We start from the raw sequence: 27,870 nt of genomic DNA, 5'->3' as shown, positions 1-27,870 counted from the left end.
TGCATGGTATTTTATGTTGACTAGATATACTTAATCTTAACATAATTAAATTTAACAAAGATTTGCCTTATAGTTAGACTTTTAGGATTTTGTTTCCACTCTAAGTTCAGAGAAGCAAATAATTCTTAAGGAACCTGGAGTCCACCATGAGAAACGTAAGACTAACTTAAAAGAGAATTAAACATTAGGAGTAGGAGGAGGAGTTACACACAGAGTCAGTTACCCTAATGTAGCTACTGTTCATTGGGTGCAAGATAGAAGGAATCAAATCATTCTCACAATCCTAAGAATGGTCCTGAGGCAGAGCAATGTCATATTTGTCATTTTAATTCATTTTATTTTTAAATACTTTACTGAGAAATGATTGACACAATGATTAGCACATAAATTCTAATAAGTATTGACATATGTATGTCACCATGAAGTCCCCAAATCAAGACAATAAATACATCCATCCCTCCCAAATTTTCCACATTCCACATTTTAATCCCTCCCAACCCTCATCACTTCCCAACCTCCATCCCCCCTTCCCATGTCTATAGACAACCCCATCACAATTTTAGATTATTTTACATTTTGAAGTTTTATGTAAATGGAATCAAATAGTAAATGCTTTTATCTGGCTTGTTTTACCCAGCAGAATTATTTTGAGATTCATCCATGTTGTCATGTGTATAGTTTGTTCCTTTTTATCCCTAAGAAGTATTCCATTGTATAGGTATACCATGTTTCATTTATCCACATATCTGTTAATGGACATTTGGGTTGTCTTTACTTTTTGTCTGTTATTGATAATGCTGCTATGAACATTAATGTATATATCTTTGTATGGACTTATGCTTTAGTTATTTTAGGTAAATACCTAGGAAAGAAGTCGCTGGAACACATGGTAGATGTGTTTTACCTTCATGAAACATTCCAAAGTGATTACACCAGTTTACATTCCCATCAGCAACATATGAGAGTTCTAGCTGTTCCACATTCTCACCAACATTTAGTATGGTTAAGAAGTCTGTTGCATTTCTATACACTAAGAATGAACTATGAGAAAGAGAAATCAAATAAACAATCCCATTTACAATCATATAAAAATAATAAAATATCTAGGAATTAACCTACCTAAGGAGGTAAAAGACCTGTACTTGGAAAACCATGAGATACTGATGAGAGAAATTGAAGACTACACAAACAGATGGAAAGATATACCCTGTTCTTGGATTGAAAGCATCAATATTGTTAAAATGGCCATACTACTTAAGGCAATCTACAGATTCAATAAGATCTCTATCAAAATACCAAGGGCCTTTTTTTCAGAACTAGAACAGGTAATTTAAAAATTTTTATGGATACATGAAAGGCTTTGAATTGAGAAAGAAGATCAGAGCTGGATGAATCACAGTCCCTAACTTCAGACTATACTAGAAAGCTACAGCAATCAAAACAGTATGGTACTGGAGGAGGATATAGCACAAGTGGTAGAGTACATGCTTGACATGCACAAGGTCACAGGTTAAATCCCCAGTACCTCACCCAAATAGAAATAAATAAATAAACCCAATTACCGCCCCCTCATAAGACAAACAAAACAAGCCAAACATGTGCTTTGATTAAAAAAAAAAAACAGTATGGTACTGGCACAAAGACAGACACATAGGTCAATGAAATAGGATAGAGAGCCCAGAAATAAACCCACACTCATGTGATCAATTAATCTATGAAGAAAATACAATGGAGAAAAGACAGTCTCTTCAATCAGTGGTCCTAGGAAAACTGGACAACTACACATAAAAAAATGAAATTAGAACATTCTCTAACACCATATACAAAAATAACCTCAAAATGGATTAAAGACCTAAATGTAAGACTGGAAACCATAAAACTCCTAGAAGAAAACATAGGTGGAACACTATTTGACATAAACCATAGCAATATTGTTTTGAATCTGTCTCCTAAAGCAAAGGAAATCAAAGCCAAAATGAACAAATGAGAGCTAATTAAACTTAAAAGCTTTTGTACAACAAAGGAAATCATCAATAAAACAAAAAGACAACCTATTGAATGGAGAAAATATTTGCAAATGATATGACTGATAAGGGTTTAATATCTAAAAAAAAATATAAACAGCTTATACATCTCAACATCAAAAAAAACAACTTGATTTAAAAATGGGCAGAAGACCTGAATAAACAATTTTACAAAGCAGATATATAGATGGCCAATAGGCACATGAAAAGATGCCCAACATGGCTAATCATCAAAGAAATGCAAATTAAAACCACAATATCACCTCACACCTGTCAGAATGGCTATCATCAAAAAGAACACATACAATAAATGTTGGCAAGGATGTGGAGAAAAGGGATTCCATGGACACTGTTGGTGGGAATGCACTGGCACTGTGGCAAATAACATATGTTTCTGAAAAAAAATTAAAAATAGAGTTGCCATGTAACCTAGTGATTCCACTCTTGAGTATATATTAAAAAAAACCCACACTAAATCAAAAAGATACATGCATTGTAGTGTTCATAGCAGCATTATTTACAATAGCCAAGACATGGAAACAACCTAAATATCCATTTAGAGATGACTGGATAAAGAAGATGTGAGAGATATATGTGTTATATATATGTATATATAGTGTACTACTACTCAGCCATAAAAAAGAATGAAATAATGCCATTTGCAACAACATGGATGGACTTGGAGGGCATTATGCTAGGTGAAGTCAGAAAGAGAAAGACAAAGACCATATGATATCACTTATATGTGGAATCTAAAAAAATACAACAAACTAGTGAATATAACAAGAAGGAAACAGACTCACAGATACAGAGAACAAACTAGTGTTAACCAGTGGGGAGAGGGAAGTGGGGAGAGGCAAGATAGGTGTAGGGGATTAAGAGGTACAAACTACCATATATAAAATAAATAAGCTACAAGGATATTTTGTACAACACAGGGAATATAGCCAATATTTTATAATAACTATAAATTGAATAAACCTTTAAAAACCGTGAATCACTATGTTGTACACCTGAAACATATAAGATTGTACATCAACTATACCTCAACTAAGAAAACCATTTAGTATGGTTAACATTTTTTGTTTTAGCAATTTGTTTATTGGATATGAAATGTATTAGTTTCCTATTGCTGCAGTACAAATTACCATGAACTAAGTGCTTTAAAACAACACAAAATTGTTTATCTTACAGTTCCGGAAGCCAGAAGTTTTGAATGAGTCTTATAAGACTAAAATCAAGGCATCAACTGGACTGTATTCCTTCTGGAAACTGTAGGGGAAACTCCATTCCTTTGCCTTTTCCATCCTCTAGAGACCAGCTACATTCCATGGGTCATGCTTGGTTTCTTCCTCCATCTTCAAAGCATATCACTCCAATCTTTCCTTCTGTTGTCACATCCCATTCTTTCAACTGATACTTCAGCCTCTCAAAAGGACCCTGGTGATTGTATTGTGTCCATACAGATGATCTGGGATAATCTCCCCAGCTCAAGATCCTTAACTTGATTACATCTGGGAAGTCCGCTTTACAGTGTTAGGTAACAGTCAGAGGTTTTAGTGATTAGGACAGGATATAGGCACATTGAAGGAAGGGGAACATTATTTAGCCTACCACAGGTTTTATTTATTTATTTTTTTGAGACTAGAAAGAGCATTTGTTAGGTTAAGCTGCCACAGACAACAGTGGGCCACACAGAACGAGAGGTGCCTGTATGAGTCTAGCCTACCACAGTTGACACCTCATTTTTTTTGTGTGTTTTTAACAGCTTGGGATATAATTCACATACCATAAAATTCACCCTTTTAAAATGTTCAGTAGTTTTTAGTACATCAACAAAATTGTGCAGCCATCACCACTAATTCCAGAACATTTTCATCACCCTGATAAGAAACCTCATACTAATTAGCCTGTTCACTTCTACTTGTTCCTCCCTCCCTTTCTCCAGACTTAGGCAACCATTAATCTGCTTTCTGTCTTTGTGAATTTGCTTACTTGTTTAATATAAATAGAATCATACAATATGTGGTCTTTTGTGACTGGATTCTTTTAATTAGCATAATGCTTTCCAGGTCCATCCATTTTGTAGCATGTATCAGTACTTCATTCATTTTTATGGCAGAATAATATTCTATTCTATAGATATACCACAATTGTGTATCCACTTGTCAGCTGATGGACAATTTAGTTGTTTTCACTTTTTTTCGCTATTATGAATAATGATGCTGTGAACATTGTGTACAAATTTTTGTGTGGGCATATGTTTTAATTTCTCCTGGAATTTCATTTCTCTTGGAATTGCTGGGTCATATGGTGCTTCTCTGTTTATTTTTTGAGGAACTGCCAAATTGTTTTCTCAAGTGTCCACATCATTTTACAATCCCACCAGAAATATATGAAGTTTCAGATTTGTACACATCGTCACTAACACATGTAATTGCCCATATCTTTTTATTATAGCATTCCTAGTGGGTGAGAAGTATATCTCACTGTGGTTTTGATTAGCATTTCCCTGAAAACTAAAGATGTTGAGCATCTTTTCGTGTGTGTATTGGCTATTTGTATATATTCTTTGGAGAATATCCAGATTATTTGCCTGTTTTTTAATTGGGTTATTTGTCTTTATTGTTGAGTTATAAATGCTCCTTTGTATATTCTGGGTACAATTCCTTATCAAATGTATGATTTGAAAATATTTTCCCGGAAGACGGAGAAGATGGCGGAGTAGAAGGACGCTTGCAGGTCATCCTCTCCCACAAATACACCAAGACCCACATCTACAGTCCCACTCAGCCAACCAGAGCACCTGTGGAACTCCGACAGAACATCGCCCTCTTCAAAAGATAAAGACGCCAAAAATCTGGTAGGAGAAAAGGAGAAAAGAAAGAACAAAAGGCAAAGCAGCGTGGGACGGGTCCCGCGGGGAGGGAGCGGCAAAGGAGGACTGGCGCTCGCTCGCTGGGTCTCCCCTCTCCAACTGAGAGGCCAGCGGGACGGAGGGAGAGCCTCCAAGGCTCGGATCTGTACAGAGCAGCCCTTGACTAACAGAACTAAGTTAAATGGGCACAGAGCGTCCCCCCGACACCCAGCCTGAGATGCGGGCTGGCAGCCGCGGGCAGGGCCAGGCTGCACAAGCCGGGCGGAGGACGGAAGTGGCTGCACAGAGGCAGCCCGGGGGGAACACAAGGGGCTGCGCGCCGTGGCTGTGGGTGCACAGGGCAGAACAACCTGGGCCCTCCATAAAACAGCAAGGTTGATGTGCTCTCGGGGAAAGGGTGCACACCCCCATCTCTAAAAACCCACGGAAAGTTTTCGGGGGAAGAGAGGCGGGGCTCAGGCACAGCCGCCATATCCTCTGCGCTGAGCACTCAGGCGGGGGCGGGGGCGAAACCTGCATCCGCACCGAAGGGCTTAGCAGCCTCAAAGGCCAGACTGAGACTGGCCTGCAGCCCGGGGCAGATAGGATCCTTCCATCCTGGTCCCTCAGAGAACTTGCTCCACAAAGAAAAACAAGGAGCTGGGTTTTGGCTCGGAGCAGGGACAGGGCTGTCCCTCGGTCTTCCCCGAGCCCACCCGCGGAGCGCCGACCAGGGCGGAGCGCCGACCAGGGTGGAGCGCACAGCCGCACAGAGCAGCGGAGCTACCGGCGGCGGCGCAGGTAGAGCGAGAGCGGCCCCGCGACTTTCGGGCAAGAACACAGCCCCTGACCGAGGTGCTGGGAGGGGGCACGACCCGCCCTCCTACCCGGCCAGTCTGCAACATCTGACTGCGGCATCTGGACGGGCAGCGACCAGCACGCCCACAGCAGAGAGCTGTACCTGACCCAGTGTTAGGAGGAGGCGCGATCGGCTTGCCGACAGGTGCTGGGAGCAGCACAGAAGAGGGCGCCAACGGAGGGCCTCTGAAAACAGCAAGCTGAGCTTCCAAAACAGGACGAAGACAGAAAGATTTCACATTAAAAGCACACAGACTCCAGGAGAACACCGACAACCCCCCCCCTTTTTTTTTAAATCTGTTTTTACCTGTTCTATTTTCTATTACTCTCTTAATCTTTACTTCTTAATTCATTTCTATTTCTCTTGGGTTTTGATGTCCTGCTATTGATAAGACACGGGTTTCAAATACATCTATTCATCTCCCCCCCCCTTTTTTTGTAAAGGTTTCAAAAGGACGTCTCAACCCGATTAATACTCTGCTTCAACTCACTCTTCTATTATTCATTATACACTGTTTTCAAACCCTCTTTCTCCCTTCTTTTAAAATTCTTTCTCTCTCTCTCTTATTATTTTTTCTTTTTTTCCTAAGTTCTATTCCTAAATAGGCATCAGATAGGTAAAATCCTTAAGGACCAAAATAAACAACTGATACTCCATAAACCACAGTGCCAAAGAGGTATGAGCAAGATGAAGAAGCAGAAAAACCTTTCCCAATTAAAAGAACAAGAGAAATCCCCTGAAAGAAAGATCAACGAAATAGACATCGATAGCCTACTAGATCAAGATTTCAAAAAAGGAGTGATCGAATTGCTGAAGGAATTAAAAGAGATAGTGTTTAGAGATATAAAATATGTCAAAAATGAAATTGAAGCTATAAAGAAGAGCCAAGTAGAATGGGTAAACTCATTGACAGAGATGAGGAATGATCTAATAGCTGTGCAAAGCCGACTAGATAATGCAGAGGAACGAATTAGTGATCTAGAAGACAGGGCAACAGAAAGCACCCATTCAGAAGAACTACAAGAGAAGCAAATAAAAAATAATGAAAATAGCATGAGGGACCTATGGGATAATATAAAGCGTCCCAATCTTCGCATAATAGGGGTCCCAGAAGGAGAAGAAAGACCAAAGGGGATTGAAAAGGTTTTTGAAGAAATCATGACTGAAAACTTCCCGAACTTAAAGAAGGAATCAGATATCCAAGTACAGGAAGCTCAGAGGGTCCCAAACAGGAAGAACCCAAATAGACCCACACCAAGACATAGCATAATCAAGATGGCCAGAGTCAAGGATAAAGAAATGATTCTAAAGGCAGCAAGAGAAAAGCAAAGAGTAAGTTACAAGGGAACCTCCATAAGGCTCTCAGCTGATTTCTCTACACAAACACTACAGGCCAGAAGGGAGTGGCAAGATATATTCAAAGCCCTGAATGAAAAAAAGATGCAGCCTAGGATCCTTTATCCAGCAAGGCTATCCTTTAGGATAGAAGGAGAAATAAAGAGTTTCACAGACAAAAAAAAAGCTGCAGGAGTTTAGCAACACTAAACCCATGCTAAAAGAAATATTGAAATGGCTATTCTAAATAGAAAAGCAGCAGGATGCTACAGAAATGAGAAACACACAACTGGAAAGGTGATAACTCATGAATTACAAATAAAGTAAACATGAAATTATAAAAGAAGACATACAAATCACTGAGAGTGGGAGAGGGAGGCAGGGAAATATAGAATATTTTTTTCTTTCTTTTTAAAATTTTTTTAACAGTAGGATGGGTTTGAGATCATGTTACTATCAGTTTAATAAAAACAGTTATAGTAATGGGTTGATAGATTTACAAAAAAAGGTAACCACAAGCCAAAAATTTACAAAGGAGTCAAGGAAATTAAATAAAATCCATGATAATACAAAGGAAAATTACCAAGCCACAAAAGGAAGAAAAAAGGAACAAAGAGGATATACCAATTCAACTGCAAAGATAAGTTCAAAATGGCAATAAACACACATCTATCATTAATTACTGTAAATGTTAATGGACTAAATGCTCCAGTCAAAAGACACAGAGTGGCAGACTGGATAATAAAGCAAGAACCTTCAATATGCTGCATACAAGAGACCCACTTTAGGGAGAAGGACACATAATAGATTGAGAGTGAAAGGATGGAAAAGGATATTCCATGCAAATGGAAAAGCCAAAAAAGCAGGTGTTGCAGTACTGATTTCAGACAAAATAGACTTTAAAACAAAGGCCATAAAGAAAGATAAAGAAGGACATTTTATAATGATTAAAGCAGTGATACAAGATGAGGATATTACACTCGTTAATATATATGCACCCAATATAGGAGCACCTAAGTACATACAAGAATTACTAACAGAGATAAAGGGGGATATTGATGGGAATACAATCATAGTTGGAGATTTTAACACTGCATTAACATCACTAGACAGATCTTCCAGACAGAAAATAAACAAGGCAACAGAGAAATTAAATACTACAATAGAAAAACTAGATTTGGTGGATATTTTCAGAGCATTACACCCCCCAAAAATAGGATATACATTCTTTTCAAGTGCACATGGAACATTTTCCAGGATCGATCATGTACTTGGGCACAAAAGAAACCTCAACAATTTTAAGAAGATAGAAATTATCTCAAGCATCTTTACTGACCACAATGCCATGAAACTGGAAATCAACAACAGAGAAACAAAGGAGAAAATAAGGAAAGCATGGAGATTAAACAATATGTTATTGAAAAAACAATGGATCAATGAGGAAATCAAAGCTGAAATTAAAAAATACCTTGAGACAAACGATAATGAAAGCACAACCACTCAAAACCTATGGGACACAGCAAAGGCAGTGCTAAGAGGGAAGTTTATAGCGATACAAGCCTTCCTCAAAAAAGAAGAACAATCTCAAAGAAACAATTTAACCCACCACCTGAATGAATTAGAAAAAGAAGAACAAAAAGCCCCAAAAAGCAGCAGAAGGAAGGAAATAATAAAGATCAGAGGGGAATTAAATACAATAGAGATTAACAAGACCTTAGAAAAAATCAACCAAACCAAAAGCTGGTTTTTTGAAAAAGTAAATAAAATCGACAAACCTCTGCCCAAACTCACAAAGAAGAAAAAAGAGAGAGCACAAATTAGCAAAATAGGAAAGGAAAATTGAGAAATTACAACAAACAAAATAGAAATACAGAATATCATACGAGAATATTATGAAAAACTATATGGAACCAAACTGGATAACCTAGAGGAGATGGACAAGTTTCTGGAAACATACTGTCCACCAAAACTGAATCGAGAAGAATCTGAACACTTGAACAATCTGATCACTAGAAAGGAAATAGAAATAGCAATTAAAAACCTCCCTACAAATAAAAGCCCAGGACCGGACGGCTTCACCAGGGAATTCTACCAAACATACAAAGAAGAACTCATACCAGTCCTTCTCAAACTCTTCCAGACAATTGAAAAGGAGGGAATACTCCCAAACTCATTCTATGAAGCCACCATCACCCTGATACCAAAACCAGGCAAAGACCCTACAAAAAAAGAGAATTATAGGTCAATATCACTGATGAACATAGACGCCAAAATCCTCACCAAAATATTAGCAAATAGAATCCAACAACACATAAAATAGATTATACATCATGACCAAGTGGGGTTCATCCCAGGGACACAAGGCTGGTTCAACATACGCAAATCAATCAATGTAATACATCACATCAACAAGAGAAAGGACAGAAACCACATGATCATCTCAATCGATGCAGAAAAAGCATTTGATAAAATTCAACACCCATTTATGATAAAAACTCTCACCAAAGTGGGTATAGAGGGAACATATCTCAACATAATAAAAGCTATATATGACAAACCTACAGCCAGCCTAGTACTCAACGGTGAAAAACTCAAAAGCTTCCCACTAAAATCTGGGACAAGACAAGGATGCCCACTATCACCACTCCTATTCAACATAGTCCTGGAAGTCCTAGCCACAGCACTCAGGCAAGAGAAAGAAATAAAAGGGATCCAAATTGGATAGGAAGTGGTAAAAGTGTGATTATATGCTGATGACATGTTACTATATATAGAAAACCCTAAAAGGTCCACACAAAAGCTTCTAGAGCTGATTGAAGAATTCAGCAAGGTAGCAGGTTACAAAATTAACGTTCAAAAATCAGTTGCATTTCTTTACACTAACGATAAATCAACAGAAGAAGAAAGTAAAGAAAGAATCCCCTTTAAAATAGCACCCAAAGTAATAAAATATCTGGGAATAAATCTAACCAAGGAGGTGAAAGAATTATACACAGAAAACTACAAACCATTGATGAAGGAAATTAAAGAAGACCTTAAAAAATGCAAAGATATTCCATGCTCTTGGATTGGAAGAATCAATATTGTTAAAATGGTCACACTGCCCAAGGCAATCTACAGATTTAGTGCAATCCGTATCCAATTACCCAGGACATGTTTCACAGAACTAGAAAAAATCATAATAAAATTTATATGGAACCATCAAAGACCTAGAATTGCCAAAGCATTACTGAAGAGAAAGAAAGAGGCTGGAGGAATAACTCTCCCAGACTTCAGACAATACTATAGAGCTACAGTCATCAAGACAGCATGGGTATTGGTACCAAAACAGACATATAGACCAATGGAACAGAATAGAGAGCCCAGAAATGAACCCACAAACTTTTGGTCAACTCATCTTTGACAAAGGAGGCAAGAATATACATTGGAATAAAGACAGTCTCTTCAGCAAATGGTGTTGGGAAAACTGGACAGCAGCATGTAAAACAATGAAGCTAGAACACTCCCTTACACCATATAGAAAAATCAACTCAAAATGGATTAAAGACTTAAACATAAGACAAGTACAATAAACCTCTTAGAGGAAAACATAGGCAAAACATTATCTGACATACATTTAAAAAATTTTCTCCTAGAAGAAATAAAAGCAAGAATAAACAAATGGGACCTAATGAAACTTACAAGCTTCTGCACAGCAAAGGAAACCAGAAATAAAACAAGAAGAAAACCTACGGAATGGGAGAAAATTTTTGCAAGTGAAACCGACAAAGGCTTGATCTCCAGAATATATAAGCAGCTCATAGGACTCAATAAGAAAAAAATAAACAACCCAATCCAAAAATGGGCAGAAGACCTAAGCAAGCAATTCTCCAAGGAAGACATACAAATGATCAAAAAGCACATGAAAGAATGCTCAATATCACTAATTATCAGAGAAATGCAAATCAAAACTACAATGAAGTATCACCTCACACCAGTCAGAATGGCCATCATTCAAAAATCCACAAATGACAAATGCTGGAGAGGCTGTGGAGAAAGGGGAACCCTCCTACACTGCTGGTGGGAATGCAGTTTGGTGCAGCCACTATGGAAAACAGTGTGGAGATTCCTCAAAAGACTAGGAATAGACTTACCATATGACCCAGGAATCCCACTCCTGGGCTTGTATCCAGAAGGAAATCTACTTCAGGATGACACCTGCACCCCAATGTTCATAGCAGCACTATTTACAATAGCCAAAACATGGAAACAGCCTAAATGTCCATCAACAGGTGAATGGATAAAGAAGAAGTGGTATATTTATACAATGGAATACTACTCAGCGATAAAAACCGACAACATAATGCCATTTGCAGCATCATGGGTGCTCCTGGAGAATGTCATTCTAAGTGAAGTAAGCCAGAAAGAGAAAGAAAAATACCATAGGAGATCGCTCTTATGTGGAATCTAAAAAACAAAAACAAAAACAAACAAAGAAACAAAAAACAAAGCATAAATAAAGGACAGAAATAGACTCACAGACAGAGAATACAGACTTGTGGTTACCAGGGGGGTGGAGGGTGGGAAGGGATAGACTGGGATTTCAAAATTGTAGGATAGACTACACTGTATAGCACAGGGAAATATACACAAAATGTTATGATATCTCACCGAGAAAAAAATGTGACAATGAGTGTGTATATGTCCATGAATAACTGAAAAATTGTGCTGAACAGTGGAATTTGACACAACGTTGTAAAATGATTATAAATCAATAAAAAATGTTAAAAAAAAGAAAATATTTTCCCCATTTTCTGGATTGTTTTCTTTTATTGTCTAAATAATGTCCTTTGAAGCACAGACATTTTTAATTTTGGTAAGTCCAATTTATCTATTTTTTCTTTTGTTGCTTGTATTTTTGATGTCATATCTAAGAAACCATTGTTGAATTCAAGATCACAAAAATTTATTCCTATATTTTCTTCTAAGAGCTTTATTGTTTCAGCACTTACATCTAGCTCTTTCATCTATTTGAGTTATTTTTTTTTGTGTGAGATATGAGGAAAGGATCTAATTTAATTCTTTTTCATGTGTATGTCTAGTGGTCCCAGTTTATTGGTTGAAAAGACATGTTTTCCCCTGTTGAATTATCTTGACTTGTCAAAAATCAACTGCCCATAAATTTGAGACTTTATTTCTGGACATTAAATTCTATTCCACTGATCTAAATCTATACCCTTAAGCTTGTACCACACTGTCTTGATTACTGTAGGTTTGTAGTAAATTTTGAAATTAGGAGCACTGAGTGTTCCAACTTTGTTCTTTTTTTTCAAGATTATTTTGTTTATTCTGAATCCCTTGACTCGCTATATACATTTTGGATCAACTTGTTGATTTCTGCAATTTACTCAATTTGAGAAGATTGCCACTTAATATTTAAGTCTTTTAATTCATGAACATTTGTTGTCTTACTATATTTAGGTCTTTAACTTTTTTCAAGAACATTTTGTAGTTTTCATTGTACAAGTCTTGCACTTTTTGGTTAAATTTGTTCCTAAATACTTTGTTCAGTTTGAAGATATTGTAACAGGAATTATTTTCTTAATTTCATTTTCAGATTGTTCATTGTTAGTGTAGAGAAATACAACAGGTTTATGTATTGATCTTGTATCCTGCAACATTGTTTAACTCATTTATTAGCTCTAGGTTTTCTTTTTTTTGGGGGGTGAATATGCCTTAGTGTCTTTTATATAGAAGATTGTCAGTTGAAAATGGAATTAGTTTTACCTCTTCCTTTTCAGTCTGCATGTCTTTTGTTTCATTTCCTTGCCTAATTGCCCTGGAAAGAAATTACAGTACAGCGTTTCATAGGAGTGACAAAAGGGACATCCTTTCTTGTTCCTGACCTTTGGGGAATATCTTTCAGCCTTTCACTATTACATATGATGGTACCTATGGGTTATTTTGTAGATATTCCCTATCTGATTGAGGAATCTCCCATTTCTAAATACTTGAGTGTTTTTATCATCAAAGTGTATTCAAATTTGTCAAATGTCTTCCCACATCTATTGAAAGGATTATGTACTTTTTGTCCTTTATTCTATTAATATGGTGTATTACATTGATTTTCATATTGAAAAAAACTTGCGTTTCTTGGGGATAAGTCCTACTTTGTTGTGGTATATAATCTATCTATCTATCTATCTATCTATCTATCTATCTATCTATCTATCTATCTATCTACCTATCTATCTATCTACCTATCTATCTATCTATATCTCACTGGATTCCAGTTTCTAGTTGCTAGGTTTTTTTTTTTTTTTTTTTTAAGGATTTTTGTATCTATAGTCACAAGAGCCGTTCATATTAGTTCATTTTGTCTGTGGTCACTTCCAGCCTGAAGAACTTCCCTTAGTATTTCTTGTAAGGTAGGTCAGCTAGCAACAAATTCTCTCAGATTTTGCTTACTGGGAATGTCTATTTTGTCTTCATTCTTGTAAGACAGCTTTGCTGGATATACAATTAGTGATTGACAGAGTTTTTTCCTTCAGCATTTTGAATATATTATGCTTCTGTTCTCGATGGTTTCAGATTACTAGTCAGCTATTAATCTTACTGGGGTTCTCTGTATGTAATAAGTCATTTTTCTCTTGCTACTTTCTAGATTTTATCTTTATCTTTCAATATTTTTACTATGATGTGTCTTGGTGTGGATCTCTGCATTTATCCTACTTGCAGTTTTTTGAGCTTCTTTGATGTATACATTAATGTTCTTCATCAAATCTCAGAAATTTTAGATATTATTTATTTGACTTTTTTTTATACCCACAGGACTTTTATTTTTATTTTTGTGTATTTATTTTTGAAAAATAAAATTTTTTTATATTTAATGTATACAATGAAATGTTTTGATATATGGTTACCCCCCAGGGCTACCATTTTCATTTGTGTGCTAAGAACACTTGAGATTTACCCTCTTAGCAAATTTCAAGTATATAATACATCATTATTAACAGTCACCATTCTGCACATTAGGTCTCCAGAACTTATTTATCTTATCATTGAAAAATTTTACCCTTTGATCAATATGTCTCCTTTCCTTACCTTTCAACCTCTGGTAACCACATTTTACTCTATGTTACTATGAGTTTGACTTTAAAAATATACTCATATAACTGAGATCATGTGATATTTGTCTTACTGTGTCTGGCTTATTTCACTTATCATAATGTCCTTCAAATTTATCCATATGGTTGCAAATGGCAGGATTTCCTTCTTTTTAAAGGCTGAACAACATTTCATTATATATATACAGCATATTTTCTTAATCTATTCATCCGTTGACAAACATTTAGATTATTTCCATATTTTGGCTACTGTGATTAATGCTACAATGAACATGGGAGTGCAGACATCTCTTCAAAATAATAATTATATTTCTTTTGGATATGTACCCAGAAGTAGGATTGCTATTTCATGTTTGTGCTATTTTTAATTTTTTGCAGAACCTCTATACAATCTATCCTGAAAACTATTCCATGTGCCCTTGAGAAGAATGTCTTCTGCTGTTGAATGGAATGTTCTTAATATGTGTGTTAGGATCATTTTATCTTAGGTGTTTTTCAGGTCCAATGTTTCCTTATTGTTTTTCTTTCTGGATGATCTAGCCATAATTGAAAGTGGAAGACTGAAGTTCCCTACCTATTGTATTGCTATTTCTCCCTTAAATATCCCTGTTAATCTTCGCTTTATATATTTAGAGGCTCTGATGTTGGGGTGCATATATATTTACTATTGTTCTTTCTTCTTGATGGATCAACTCTTTTATCATATGATAAATTTTTTTTTTGCATTGCAATTAAACATTTACTCTTGAAACAAAAACAAAGCTCTTCATTATGGTAGAGAAATAGTCTTAATTAGTTTTCTTAAACTGAGTTATAGTCAGTTTACAATGTTGTATCAATTTCCAGTGTAGAGCACAATTTTTCAGTTATACATGAACAAACATATATTCGTTGTCACATTCTTTTTTGCTATGAGCTATGACAAGATCCTATATATATTTCCCTGTGCTATACAGTATAATCTTGTTTATCTATTATACATATGCCTGTCAGTATCTACAAATTTCAAACTCCCGGTCTGTCCCTTCATACCCACCTCCCCCTTGGCAACCACAAGTTTGTATACTATTTCTATGAGTCAGTTTATGTTTTGTATTTATGTTCTTTTTTTTTTTTAGATTCCACATATGAGCGATCTCATATGGTATTTTTCTTTCTCTTTCTGGCTTACTTCACTTAGAATGACATTCTCCAGGGACATCCATGTTGCTGCAAATGGCATTATATTCTCAGTTTTTATGTCTGAAAAGTATTCCATTGCATAAATATACCACCTCTTCTTTATCCAGTCATCTGTTGATGGACATTTAGGCTGTTTCCATGTCTTGGCTGTTGTAAATAGTGCTGCTATGAACATTGGGGTGCAGGTGTCATTTTGAAGTAGGGTTCCTTCTGGATATATGCCCAGGAGCAGGATTACTGGGTCATATGATAAATCTATTCCTAGTCTTTTGAGGAATCTCCATGCTGTTTTCCACAGTGGCTACACCAAACTGCATTCCCACTAGCAGTGTAGGAGGGTTCCCTTTTCTCCACAGCCTCTCCAGCATTTGTCATTAGTGGATTGTTGAATGATGGCCATTCTCACTGGTGTGAATTGATATCTCATTGTAGTTTTGACTTGCATTTCTCTGATAATTAGTGATATTGAGCATTTTTCCATGTGCCTATTGATCACTTGTATTTCTTCCTTGGAGAATTGATTGTTTAGGTCTTCTGCCCATTTTTGGATTGAGTTGTTCATTTTTTTCTTATGAAGTCATATGAGCTGTTCATCTGTTCTGGAGATCAAGCCTTTGTCAGTTTCATTTGCAAAACTTTTCTCCCATTCCGTAGGTTGTCGTTTTGTTTTGTTTATGGTTTCCTTTGCTGTGCAGAAGCTTGTAAGTTTAATTAGGTCCCATTTGTTTATTCTTGATTTTATTTCTATTGTGTGGGTAGACTGCCCTAGGAGAACATTTTTGAGATGTATGTGAGATAACGTTTTGCTTATATTTTCTTCTAGGAGGTTTATTGTATCTTGTCTTATGTTTAAGTCTTTGATCCATTTTGAGTTTATTTTTGTGTATGGTGTAAGGGAGTGTTCTAGCTTCATTGTTTTACATGCTGCTGTCCAGTTTTCCCAACACCATTTGCTGAAGATACTTTCTTTATTCCATTGTATGTTCTTGCCTCCTTTGTCAACGATTAATTGACCATAACTTTGTGAGTTCATTTCTGGGCTCTCTATTATGTTCTATTGGTCTATATGTCTGTTTTTATACCAATACCATGCTGTTTTGATTACTGTAGTTCTGTAGTATTGTCCGAAGTCTAGGAGAGTTATTCCTTCAGCCTCTTTCTTTTTCTTCAGGAATGCTTTGGCAATTCTAGGTCTTTTGTGGTTCCATATAAATTTTATTATGATGTGTTCTAGTTCTGTGAAATATGTCCTGGGTCATTTGATAGGGATTGCATTAAATCTGTAGATTGCCTTGGGCAGTGTGACCATTTTAACAATACTGATTCTTCCAATCCAAGAGCATGGGATATCTTTCCATTTTTTAAGTCTTCTTTAGCTTCCTTAATCAGTGTTTTATAGTTCTCCGTGTATGTCTTTCACCTCCTTGGTTAGATTTACTCCTAGGTATTTTATGACTTTGGGTACTATTTTATTTATTTTATTTTTTTTTGAAATGTCAAAACTATTTTTATTGAAGAGATGATCAATTCCTGGTGGCATTGATACAAATTGCCAAAAAGTTTATTTTTTAATTCAACATATAATAGGTGTAACATATAATAGATGACTTTCTAAATAATACATTGTTCCTAAGCATACCACCTAATCAGAGATATGTGGATCCCAGCTGCTGTCCTCTGAAAGTATGCCAAAAAGAACAGAGAAATTTTTATTTGTAGTCAAATTTCAACTTATTAGAATTGGTATTTGTCAAGCTTCATATTCTTCTAGATAAACTCTTTCTAGCCTTATCAGTTTCTCTTCTCTTTTGAAGAATCTGAAGGTAAAAAATAAAAAATTCAAGTCATCTCACATGGTTTTGACATACCCATATATGCATATGTATGGTGTCCAAGACATTTAAGGTAGGTGGATAAAATAAACTTGGTTACTAGTTTATTGTTGTTTTCAATAGTTTCCAAACTGGCTGTACAAGTAATTAGGGTTTATCTATTTTTAGATAATTGACTTTTATATAATGAAGTATCTCTTGATTCTTATATGCATTTACATATCTGAGATACTTGTTTCATGTTTTGACATGACAGGCACACCAATGCATTTCCTTGGAATAGACACTGTTACAGTTTTCTGAAAATAAGTTGTATTTATAAAACTCAAAGGAATTTTGGCACTTTGACATGAAGTATTCATTGTGCGAGCTTTCAGTATTTCCTGGATAAATGTAAAAGCTAATTAAGTGAGCTGCTATGGGGTGAAAGAATCACAAAGTTCATTTTACTTATATATATATATGTATATATATATATATATTTAACATTTTTTATTGATTTATAATCATTTTACAATGTTGTGTAAATTACAGTATAGAGGACAATTTTTCAGTTATACATGAACATATATATATTCATTTTCACATTTTTTTCTCTTGTGAGCTACCATAAGATCTTGTGTATATTTCCCTGTGCTATACAGTATAATCTTGTTTATCTAGTCTACAAGTTTGAAATCCCATCTTTCCCTTCCCACCCTCTGCCCTCTTGGCAACCACAAGTTTGTATTCTATGTCTATGAATCTGTTTCTATTTTATATTTATGCTATGTTTGTTTGTTTGTTTGTTTTTTAGATTCCACATATGAGCAATCTCCTATGGTATTTTTCTTTCTCTTTCTGGCTTACTTCACTTAGAATGACATTCTCCAGGAGAATCCATGTTGCTTCAGACGGTGTTTTTATGGCTGAAAAGTATTCCATTGAATAAATATACTTTCAGTGCTATTTTAAAGGGGATTGTTTCTTTACTTTCTTTTTTGTTGATTCCTCATTAGTGTAAAGAAATGCAACTGATTTTTAAAAGTTAATCTTGTAAACTGCTACCTTGCTGAATTCTTGGATTAGTTCTAGTAGTTTTTGTGTGCACCTTTTAGGGTTTTCTATATATGGTATCATGTCATCTGCATATAGTGATACTTTTACCTCTTCTTTTCCAATTTGGATCCCTTTTATTTCTCTCTCTTGCTTAATTGCTGTGGCTAGGACTTCCAAGACTATGTTGAATAGGAGTGGTGATAGTGGGCATCATTGTCTTGTCCCAGGTTTTAGTGAGAAGCTTTTGAGTTTTTCACCATTGAGTACTATGCTGGCTGTAGATTTGTCGTATATAGCTTTTATTATGTTGAGATATGTTCCCTCTATACCCACTTTGGCGAGAGTTTTTATCATAAATGGGTGTTGAATTTTATCAAATGCTTTTTCTGCATCGATTGAGATGATCATGTGGGTTTTGTCCTTTCTCTTGTTGATGTGATGTATTACATTGATTGATTTGCATATGTTGAACCACCCTTGTGTCCCTGGGATGAACCCCACTTGGTCATGATGTATAATCTTTTTTATGTGTTGTTGGATTCTATTTGCTTATATTTTGGTAAGGATTTTTGCATCTATGTTCATTGATATTGCTCTGTAATTCTCTTTTTTGGTAGTGTCTTTGCCTGGTTTTGGTATCAGGGTGATGGTGGCTTCATAGAATGAGTTTGGGAGTATTCCCTACTTTTCAATCATCTGGAAGAGTTTGAGAAGGACTGGTATGAGTTCTTCCTTGTATGTTTGGTAGAATTCCCCAATGAAGCCGTCCAGTCATGGAATTTTATTTGTAGGGAGGTTTTTACTTGCTATTTCTATTTCATTTCTAGTGATTGATTTGTTCAAGTGGTCAGTTTCTTCTTGATTCATCCTTCGTGGACTGTATGTTTCCGGAAACTTGTCCATCTCCTCTAGGTTATCCAGTTTGGTTCCATATAGTTTTTCATAATATTCTCGTATGATATTCTGTATTTCTATGTTATTTGTTGTAATTTCTCTGGTTTCCTTTCTGATTTTGCTTATTTGTACTCTCTCTTTTTGCTTCTTTGTGAGTTTGGCCAGAGGTTTGTTGATTTTATTTACTTTTTCAAAAAACCAGCTTTTGGCTTGATTGATTTTTCTATTTTTTTTTTTTACTCTCTGTTTTATTTATTTCCTCCCTGATCTTTATTATTTCCTTCCTTCTGCTCACTTTTTTTTTGCTCTTCTTTTTCTAATTCTTTTAGCTGGAGGTTTAGATTGTTTATTTAGGTTGTTCTTTTTATCGGAAGGCCTGTATCACTATAAACTTCCCTGTTATTACTGCCTTTGCTGCATCCCATTAGTTTTGTGTGGTTGTGTTTTCATTTTCATTTTTCCCAAGGCACTTTTTAATTTCAACTTTGATTTAATCACTAACCCATTGGTTTTTTAGTAGCATATTGTTTAATCTCCATGCTTTCTTTTTTTTCCTCCTTTGTTTCTCTGTAGTTGATTTCTATTTTCATGGCATTTTGGTCAGTAAAGATGCTTGATATTATTTCTGTCTTCTTAAAATTGCTGAGACTTTTATGCCCAAGTACATGATCAGTCCTAGAAAATGTTCCATGTGCACTTGAAAAGAATGTATATCCTATTTTGGGGGGTGTAATGCTGTGAAAATATCCACCAAATCTAATTTTTCTATTATATTATTTAATTTCTTTGTTGCCTTGTTTATTTTCTCTCTGGAAGATCTGTCTAGTGATGTTAATGTGGTGTTAAAATCTCTGACAATGATTGTATTCCCATCAATATGCCCTTTATCTCTGTTAGTAATTGCTTTATGTAGTTAGGTGCTCCTATATTGGGTGCATATATATTAATGAGTGTAATATCCTCATCTTGTATTACTCTTTGAATCATTATAAAATGTCCTTCTTTATTTGTGGCCTTTGTTTTAAAGTCTATTTTGTCTAAAATTAGTATTGCTACACATATTTTCTTGGCTTTTCCATTTGCATGGAATATCCTTTTCCACCCTTTTACTCTCACTCTATATGTGTCCTTCTCCTAAAGTGGGTCTCTTGTATGCAGCATATTGAAGGTTCTTGCTTTATTATCCAGTCTGCCACTCTGTCTTTTGATTGAAACATTAAGTCCATTGACATGTACAGTAATTATTGATAGATGTGTGTTTATTGCCATTTTGAACTTAGTTTTCCAGTTGAATTGTTATTTCCTCTTTGTTCCTTTCTCTTTGTTTTGTGGTTTGGTAATTTTCCTTTGTATTTTCTTGGATTTTATTTTGTTTTTGTGACTCCCTTTGTAAGTTTTTGGCTTGTGGTTACCCTTTTCTGTAAGTCTATTAACCCATTACTGTAACTGTTTCTATTAAACAGATAGTAATATAAGCTCAAACCCATCCTACTGAGAACAAAAAATTTAAAAAGAAAAAAAGAAACTGTATTTTCTTGCTTCCCTCTCCCATCTTCATGATTAGATGTCTTCTTTTACAATTTCTTGGTTATTGTATTTGTAATTCATGGTAGTTATCATCTTTCCAGTTATGAGTTTCTCATTTCTGTAGCATCTTGGTTCTTTTCTATTTAGAGTAGACCTTTCAATATTTCTCTTAGCATGGGTTTGGTGTTGCTAAACACTTCTAGTTTTTGCTTGTCTGTGAAGTTCTTTAACTGTCCTTCTATTCTAAAGGACACTTTGCTGGATAAAGTATCCTAGGCTGCATTGTTTTTTTTTCATTCAGGACTTTGAATATATATTGCCACTCCCTTCTGGCCTGTAGTGTTTGTGTAGAGAAATCCACTGAGAGTCTTATGGGGTTTCCCTTGTAACTCACTTTGCTTTTCTCTTGCTGCCTTTAGGATCATTTCTTTATCCTTGACCCTGGTTGTCTTGATTATAATATGTCTTGGTGTAGGTCTGTTTGGGTTCTTCCTGTTTGGTACCCTCTGAGCTTTCTGTACTTGGATATCTGATTCCTTCTTTAGGATTGGAAAGTTTTAAGTCATGATTTCTTCAAATACCTTTTCAATCACCTTTGCTCTTTCCTCGCTTCTGGAACCACTATTATGCATAGTTTGGCATGCTTTATATTACCCCATAGGTTCCTTATATTGTTTTCACTGGTTTTTATTTGTTTTTCTGTCTGCTGTTCTTATTGGGTGCTTTCTGTTGTCCTGTCTTCTAGGTCACTTATTCATTCCTCTGCATTGTCTAGCCTGCATTGTACAGTCTTTAGATCTGCTCTCATCTCAGCAAATGAGTTTACCAATTCTATATGGCTCTTGTTTATAGCTTCAATTTCATTTTTGACATATTTTATATCTCTAAACATTATCTCTTTTAGTTCCTTCTGTACTTTGATCACTCCTTTCTTGAAATCTTGATCTTGTAGGACATCAATGTCTATTTCATTGATTGTTCTTTCAGGGGATTTCTATTGTTCTTTTAATTGGGAGTGGTTCCTTAACTTCTTTATCTTGCTCATATCTCTGTGGCACTGTGGCTTATGGAGTATCAGTTATCTATTGTGTCCTTAAGGAGTTTATTTATTTATCTATCCAAAGCCTGTGCAGGAAGAAAACTTAAAAAAAAAGAGAATTTTAAAAGAAGGGAGAAAAAAAGTTTTGAAACAGCGTATAATCAATAATAGAAGAACAAGTTGAAGCAAAATAGCAATCGAGTTGAATTGTCTCCTGAAAACCGTAAAAAATGTTGAAAAGAACAAAAAATACTTGAAACCTGAGTATAATCAATAACAGGAGATCAAAACCGAGAGAGATAAAAATGAAATGATGTGGATTTTAAAAAATTATAATAATAATAATAATAATAATAATAATAATAATGTTAAAAGAAAAATTTAAAAATGAGTAAAACTGAAGACATATACAATTGTTTAAAAAGTAAAAATTCGAAAGTAATAGATAATTGAACAGAGAATAAATAAAGAAAAAAAAGTTGATATGTTCTCCTGGAGACTGTGCACTCTTAATGATGTTATTGGGAAGTCTTTCTGTCCTCACCCTGCTCCGGGAACTCAGCTCACTGCTTCCAGGCTCTCTGTTGGTGCCCTGGTCTGTGCTGCTCCCAGTGCTGGTCAGCAGTCATGCCCCCTCCCATACTGTGGTCAGGTGCTGTGCTCTTACACAGTGGGTAGGTGGGTCACACCCCCTTCCGATGCTACAGTCAGATGCTGTGCTCACACAAGTTAGTCGGGCAGGTCATGCTCCCTCCTAGCACCATGGTCAGGTGCTGCACTTCTGCAGGGAAGGCAGGCTAGGTTGCCACCCACCCTGTCCCAGTCGCTCCTCTGCTCTGTGCAGCTGCCTGCTCCACCTCAGGTCTGCAGTCCATAGGCAGGCTCAGGGAAGACAGTGGAACAGACCTCCCCCACTCCGTGCCAAAATTCAGTTCCTTGTTTGTTTGGGAGGCGCCAGTTCTCAGAGGTACCAGGGCAGAATCATCCTATCTGCTTCAGGCTATAAACAAGTCTCCGTCTGACCTTTGAAGCTGCTAAGCCCTTAGGTATGGATTTAGGTTTTGACCCCACCCCTCCCTGGGTGCTAAGCACTGGAGGATATGGCAGCTGTGGCTGAGCCCCACCTCTCTTCTCAAAACTGGTTTGGCAGGTTTCCATAGATTGGAGGTATGGCACCCTTCCCCCTAGAGCACATCAATCGTGTTGTTTTATGTAGTGCCCAGATTGTTTTGCCCTATCTACACACTCTTCCATGGCACACAGTACCCTGCAGTCCCCTGGGGTTGCCTCTGTGCTGCCTGCCCCAGTCCTCTGCCCGGCCAGGGCAGCCTGTCCCATCCCCCACCTGCCACTTTGCCTCTAGGGCTGGGAGTTGCGGAGACTCTCTGTGCCCATTTAATTTAGTTCTGTCGGTCAAGGCATGCTTTGTACAGATCTGAGCCTTGGAGGTTTCCCCTCCTTCCCGCTGACCTTTCTGTTGGAGACGGGGAGATGCATTGATCTAGCGCCATTCCTCCCTTGCCTCTTCCTCCCTGCAGGACCGGTCCCACATTGTTTTGCTTTTTTTTCTTTCTTTTTTCCTTTTCTCCTACCAGATTTGTGGTGTCTTTGTCTTTTGAAGAGTGCGATGTTCTTTCGGAGTTCAGCATTTGCTCTGGTTGGCTGGGTGGGTCCGTGGATATGAGTTTTGGTGTAAGTTTGTGGGAGAGGGTGAGCTAGGAGTGTTCTTCTATTCTGCCATCTTGGTTGATCTCTTATTTGACTGTTTTTTTGTGCTCCTTTTCTCTCTTCTTCTTCTGGTACTCCCTTTATGCATATGTTGGTGTACTTAATGTTGTTGTACACATTTCTGAGGCTCTGTACATATTTATCCATTCTTTTTCCTCTTATTATTAAGATTACATAATCTTCATTTATTTGTTTTCATGTTCACCAATTCTTTCTTTCACCAGTTCAAATCTACTCTTTAAAGTCTACTAGAGCCCCTCTAGTGAATTTTTTATTTTTATTTTACTTTTTAACTCCAGATTTTTGATTTTTAAAACTAATTTATATCTTTTATTGATATCTTCTTTTTATTGAGACATTGTCATCATACCTTTCTTCAGTTTATTAAGCAAGATTTCCTCTACTTCTTTGAACATGTTTAGTATCATAGCAACTCTGAAATCTTTGTTGTCAAAATCTGGCATCTAGGCCCTCTGACTGGCAGCTTCAATTTCCACTTTTTTTCCCCTGTGTATGGGCCACATTTTCTTGGTTGTTTTTTTTTTCTTTTTTTTTTTTTGGCCTGTTTTATATATATATATATATATATATATATATATATGTATATGTATATGTATATATATGTATATATTTATAAATATAAATACCTGGATATTTTAGATTATATATTATAGTAGCTATGCATACTGACTCTCCCTTACTCAGGGTTTATTGTTGTTTGCATGTTTATTTGTTTGGTGATATGGCTGTACTATTTTAGTGAAGTCTATTTCTCCTGTTGTGTGCAGACCCTAATGTCATTCCTCAGAAAGCACAACTTTGGACATGCATGCAGCCACCCTGAGATGACAGTTGTTTTAGTACGGATCTTTTTTTCTCTTTCCCTGATCTCTCCATTAAGCTGTCTACGTTGGTTGTTAAGACACAGAGCTGTGAGGCACCACTAATTGCCAGCTAATTGCCATGCTGTTTTCGACAATGCCCTGTGGCATAAGTTGCTCCTCAGTCTGATCCAATTAAACTTGGACCCCTTTGCAGAGGTAGTTTCTGAGGCCAGTTTTTGAGTTTTGTTTTGACTACAGGACTTTTCTTATCTATCTCCTTCCCTCATTATCTCTAGTAAATTGGTCTATAATTAGTTTTGCTTGTTGTTCTCATGAAGCTACTAACCTCTTCTTAATTGCTTACCACCAAAATGTCCAGTATTTCAAGAACACCCTTTGGCTTGAACTTCTCCACACTGTGTTCCAAATAAAGTCGGTTCCCTTGGGAGAGTATGAGAGTTCTTTGCTCTTATAGACAACCTCTCTCCCTGGGAAAAACTTCTGTATCACTGCTCCAGAGCTGGGTTTGGGATAAGTGGCTTGTTTCAGAATGACATGACTGCTTAACAAGCAGAGTGTGTCTTACCTCTCTTGATTTGGAAACTATCCTTTAAGTCACCTGCGGTGAGGGTGACTGGGGACAAGTGATTTGGCCTGCTGTGACTAGGTTAGAGTTTCCATACTATGATTTAAGGCTGGCTAGGGAAAGAGAGCCCCAGTCCTCTCAACCAATGCTTAGTGGAAATACAGCTGCAACATGGATTTGGGAACAATGAGAATTGCTGGTTTCCTGCCCATCTGTTGGGGACAGGGGTGTTGGTGCCTCTGACCCTTGTATTGTTCAAAGGTCAACTGTATTTTCATTTTCATTTCCTTATGACTCCTGTGTTCCTAACAATCTCAACCACTTCTTTGTATGAGAAGGCACCCCATGTTTGTAATAGGTAGCTCTCCAAATAAAATTCATGGCCAAGCAGTCCTCACAGTCTCAGTCTCCTGCTTATCTATGTATATCTGTGTCTTCAGCAAGCTCCCAAAGGTTTTTCTTTGTGTCACAGTGGCTGCTGTTGTCATTGCCTGCTCTAAGTTCCTTTGGACTACAAAACCTGTCTTTTAGGGAAGTTTCACCCCTTGTCCTCACAAATGACCCAACAACAAGTTCCTAAACCAAAGGTGCTGCTGCTGTTGATTCCAAAGGCTGTGCCACTCAGTGAGCACCAGTCTGTCCTCTGTCATGTCTTCTTTCCTAAAACTGTGTCTTCCATTGTGTTTTTAATTCTTTAGATCTTGTGTAACCATTAGTGTAACATTCAACATCCCCCCCTCCCCAGCATCAGTGGTGTATTATTTCTTAAGGTCCTGTGTCTTCTGTACCATAAATAAGACTAACACTATTTGCTGGATTATAGAGTCTTTGCCTTTCCTTTTCCTTTCTCTTTGTTTTGTGGTCTTGACGTTTGTCTTCTTAACATACTCCTTCAGCTTTCGCCTTGTGGGATCCTTCCCATAGCAAAAGCTATAAAGAAAAGAAGTTCTAAGTCTGCAGAAAGCATTCACTGTTTAAATAAAACTTCCTTACCCATCTTCATATCCCTGAGTAAGGGAATTTCTTCCAGGTGGTATCTTTGCATCATTCCATTATCTAACCCATACCAGACCCATACATATTGAAATACTACTTTTGCGATTTCATTTTTTCTCTTCTTTTAGACCTCTAATGCCCTACGTGCCATGGGCATCTTCCCCACTGCCCCAGGCTATACCTATTTCCCTAACCACAAGCACTCACTATGTCACTTGAAACTCACTAAATAATGCCTGAAGTATCCTACGCTGCTTGTGATTTTTTTCTGAATATTTTGTAAGCTGTCATCAAGAGAAGGATTGTAATCTTCTCTTATTAATGACACTTTGCAGTTTTCAGAGGGCACCTCAATAATTTCCTGGATCTGGACTCTTTTGTGGGAGGGGTAGGGTAATGGAAGTTCATTCCAGTTTACTCTAATTTTTCCTTGTCAAATCTCTTTAACCTGAGTTTAACCTTTGACCTAATAACAAAATATATACACTCCTCTTGCCTAGCCTCATATCAAAAAGCTTTTAAGCCTGAGAACATCTTTGGGGGTACACCTTTCTTTTCCTTTTCAAGTAGGCCAAATTTGACCTCTAAAATCTTAAGCCTTCTCAACCTTCATTTCCTCATAATCCCCTGGTTTGCTTTCTGACATTTCTGAAGCTAAAATGGTCTCCTGGGTTGTGGTTCTCTGCTTATTTAAAACACACTGTAGCTGCTCTGCCTGCTGCCAAGGTCCTTAAGCTGTTGCTGTGCCAACCAGATTCTCAAGGCTAAGGCATTACTGCCACAGTCTTTTTCTGATGCATTTTTTTGTTCTGACTTTTTCGTTTGAATTTGTGGTAATTTCATTGGGTTTTTTTCTTGCCTCTTCAATCCTAAAAGGAGACATATTCCCCCGTATATTTAGAGCCCTCACACTTCTTGATCTGATTTCCAATAAAGTCTATCACTTGTTGGGCCTTTGAAATCAACCCAGGACCAGGATCTACATAAGGGATCATTAGAATCAATTCACGAACTTGTGGTAGGGGAAAGGGGGTTTTAGAAGCATGGCACACAAGTCACATACATCTCTAGGTGAGTCACACTCCATAATCCTCTTACAATGAATATAATTCAGAATAAGGTAAAAAGCAACATTATATGGGTAGCTGGCACCACTTATTAACACTTAGAACCTTAATCTTCACCCACCAAAGCTCAGTCTGCAGCCATGACAGAACAGAATGAGAAAAGGGGGAAACAAACTAAATCATGCCACTGTTTTAAAGAGAAAGGATATGGCCAAAAAAAAAAAAAAAAAAGACACAGAAGCTTTATTCATAATAATCAAACACTAGAAACAATCCAAATGTCCATTAACAGAGGAATGGATAAACAAATTGCAGTATTTTATTACATGAAATACTACTCAGCAAAAAAATGGTTAAAATTTCTGGCAAAATGCTTCATAGATGTTGTTCTGTACTTTATGTTGCATCACATCAGGAGACACATTATAATGTCAGCTTGTCCTAATAATAGTAGTGTGAAGTTTGAACACTTGGTTAGGATGTCTCCATTGACAAAAACAAATTTTCCCTTTGTAATTAGTAAATTATCAGTGGGATAATGCTTTCAGACATTATGCATATACTCTTCTCTAACAATTTTTCATCCAATGATTTTAGCATCATTTGATGATCTTACCTAAATCAATTATTACATTGGGGTTGCAAAATGATGATTTTCTAATTGTATCATCCTTCTACATTTATTAGCTGCCATTCTTCTGTAAGGAAAACACTTTTCCTTAAATTTTTTTGCCTACCTGAAGTATTTTAACAGTAACTCTCTCAGGGGCTTAGGAATGTATAATGGTAGCACCATACTATTCATACTATTTTAAGCCATTTGAAAATAAACCTTGTTTTTATGGAGATCTTTCTGTATAAGTACTGTCAGTAGTATTGTCTAGTTATTTTTAATGACTGTGTAGTATTCTATAGTATGAGCATACAAAAATTTAACTAGATTATTAATGAATGGACATTTAAGTTGTTTCTAATC

Source organism: Camelus dromedarius, chromosome X (genome assembly GCF_036321535.1).
Source record: "Camelus dromedarius isolate mCamDro1 chromosome X, mCamDro1.pat, whole genome shotgun sequence".
Classification (NCBI taxonomy): domain Eukaryota; kingdom Metazoa; phylum Chordata; class Mammalia; order Artiodactyla; family Camelidae; genus Camelus; species Camelus dromedarius.
This window is presented reverse-complemented; position numbering follows the sequence as displayed.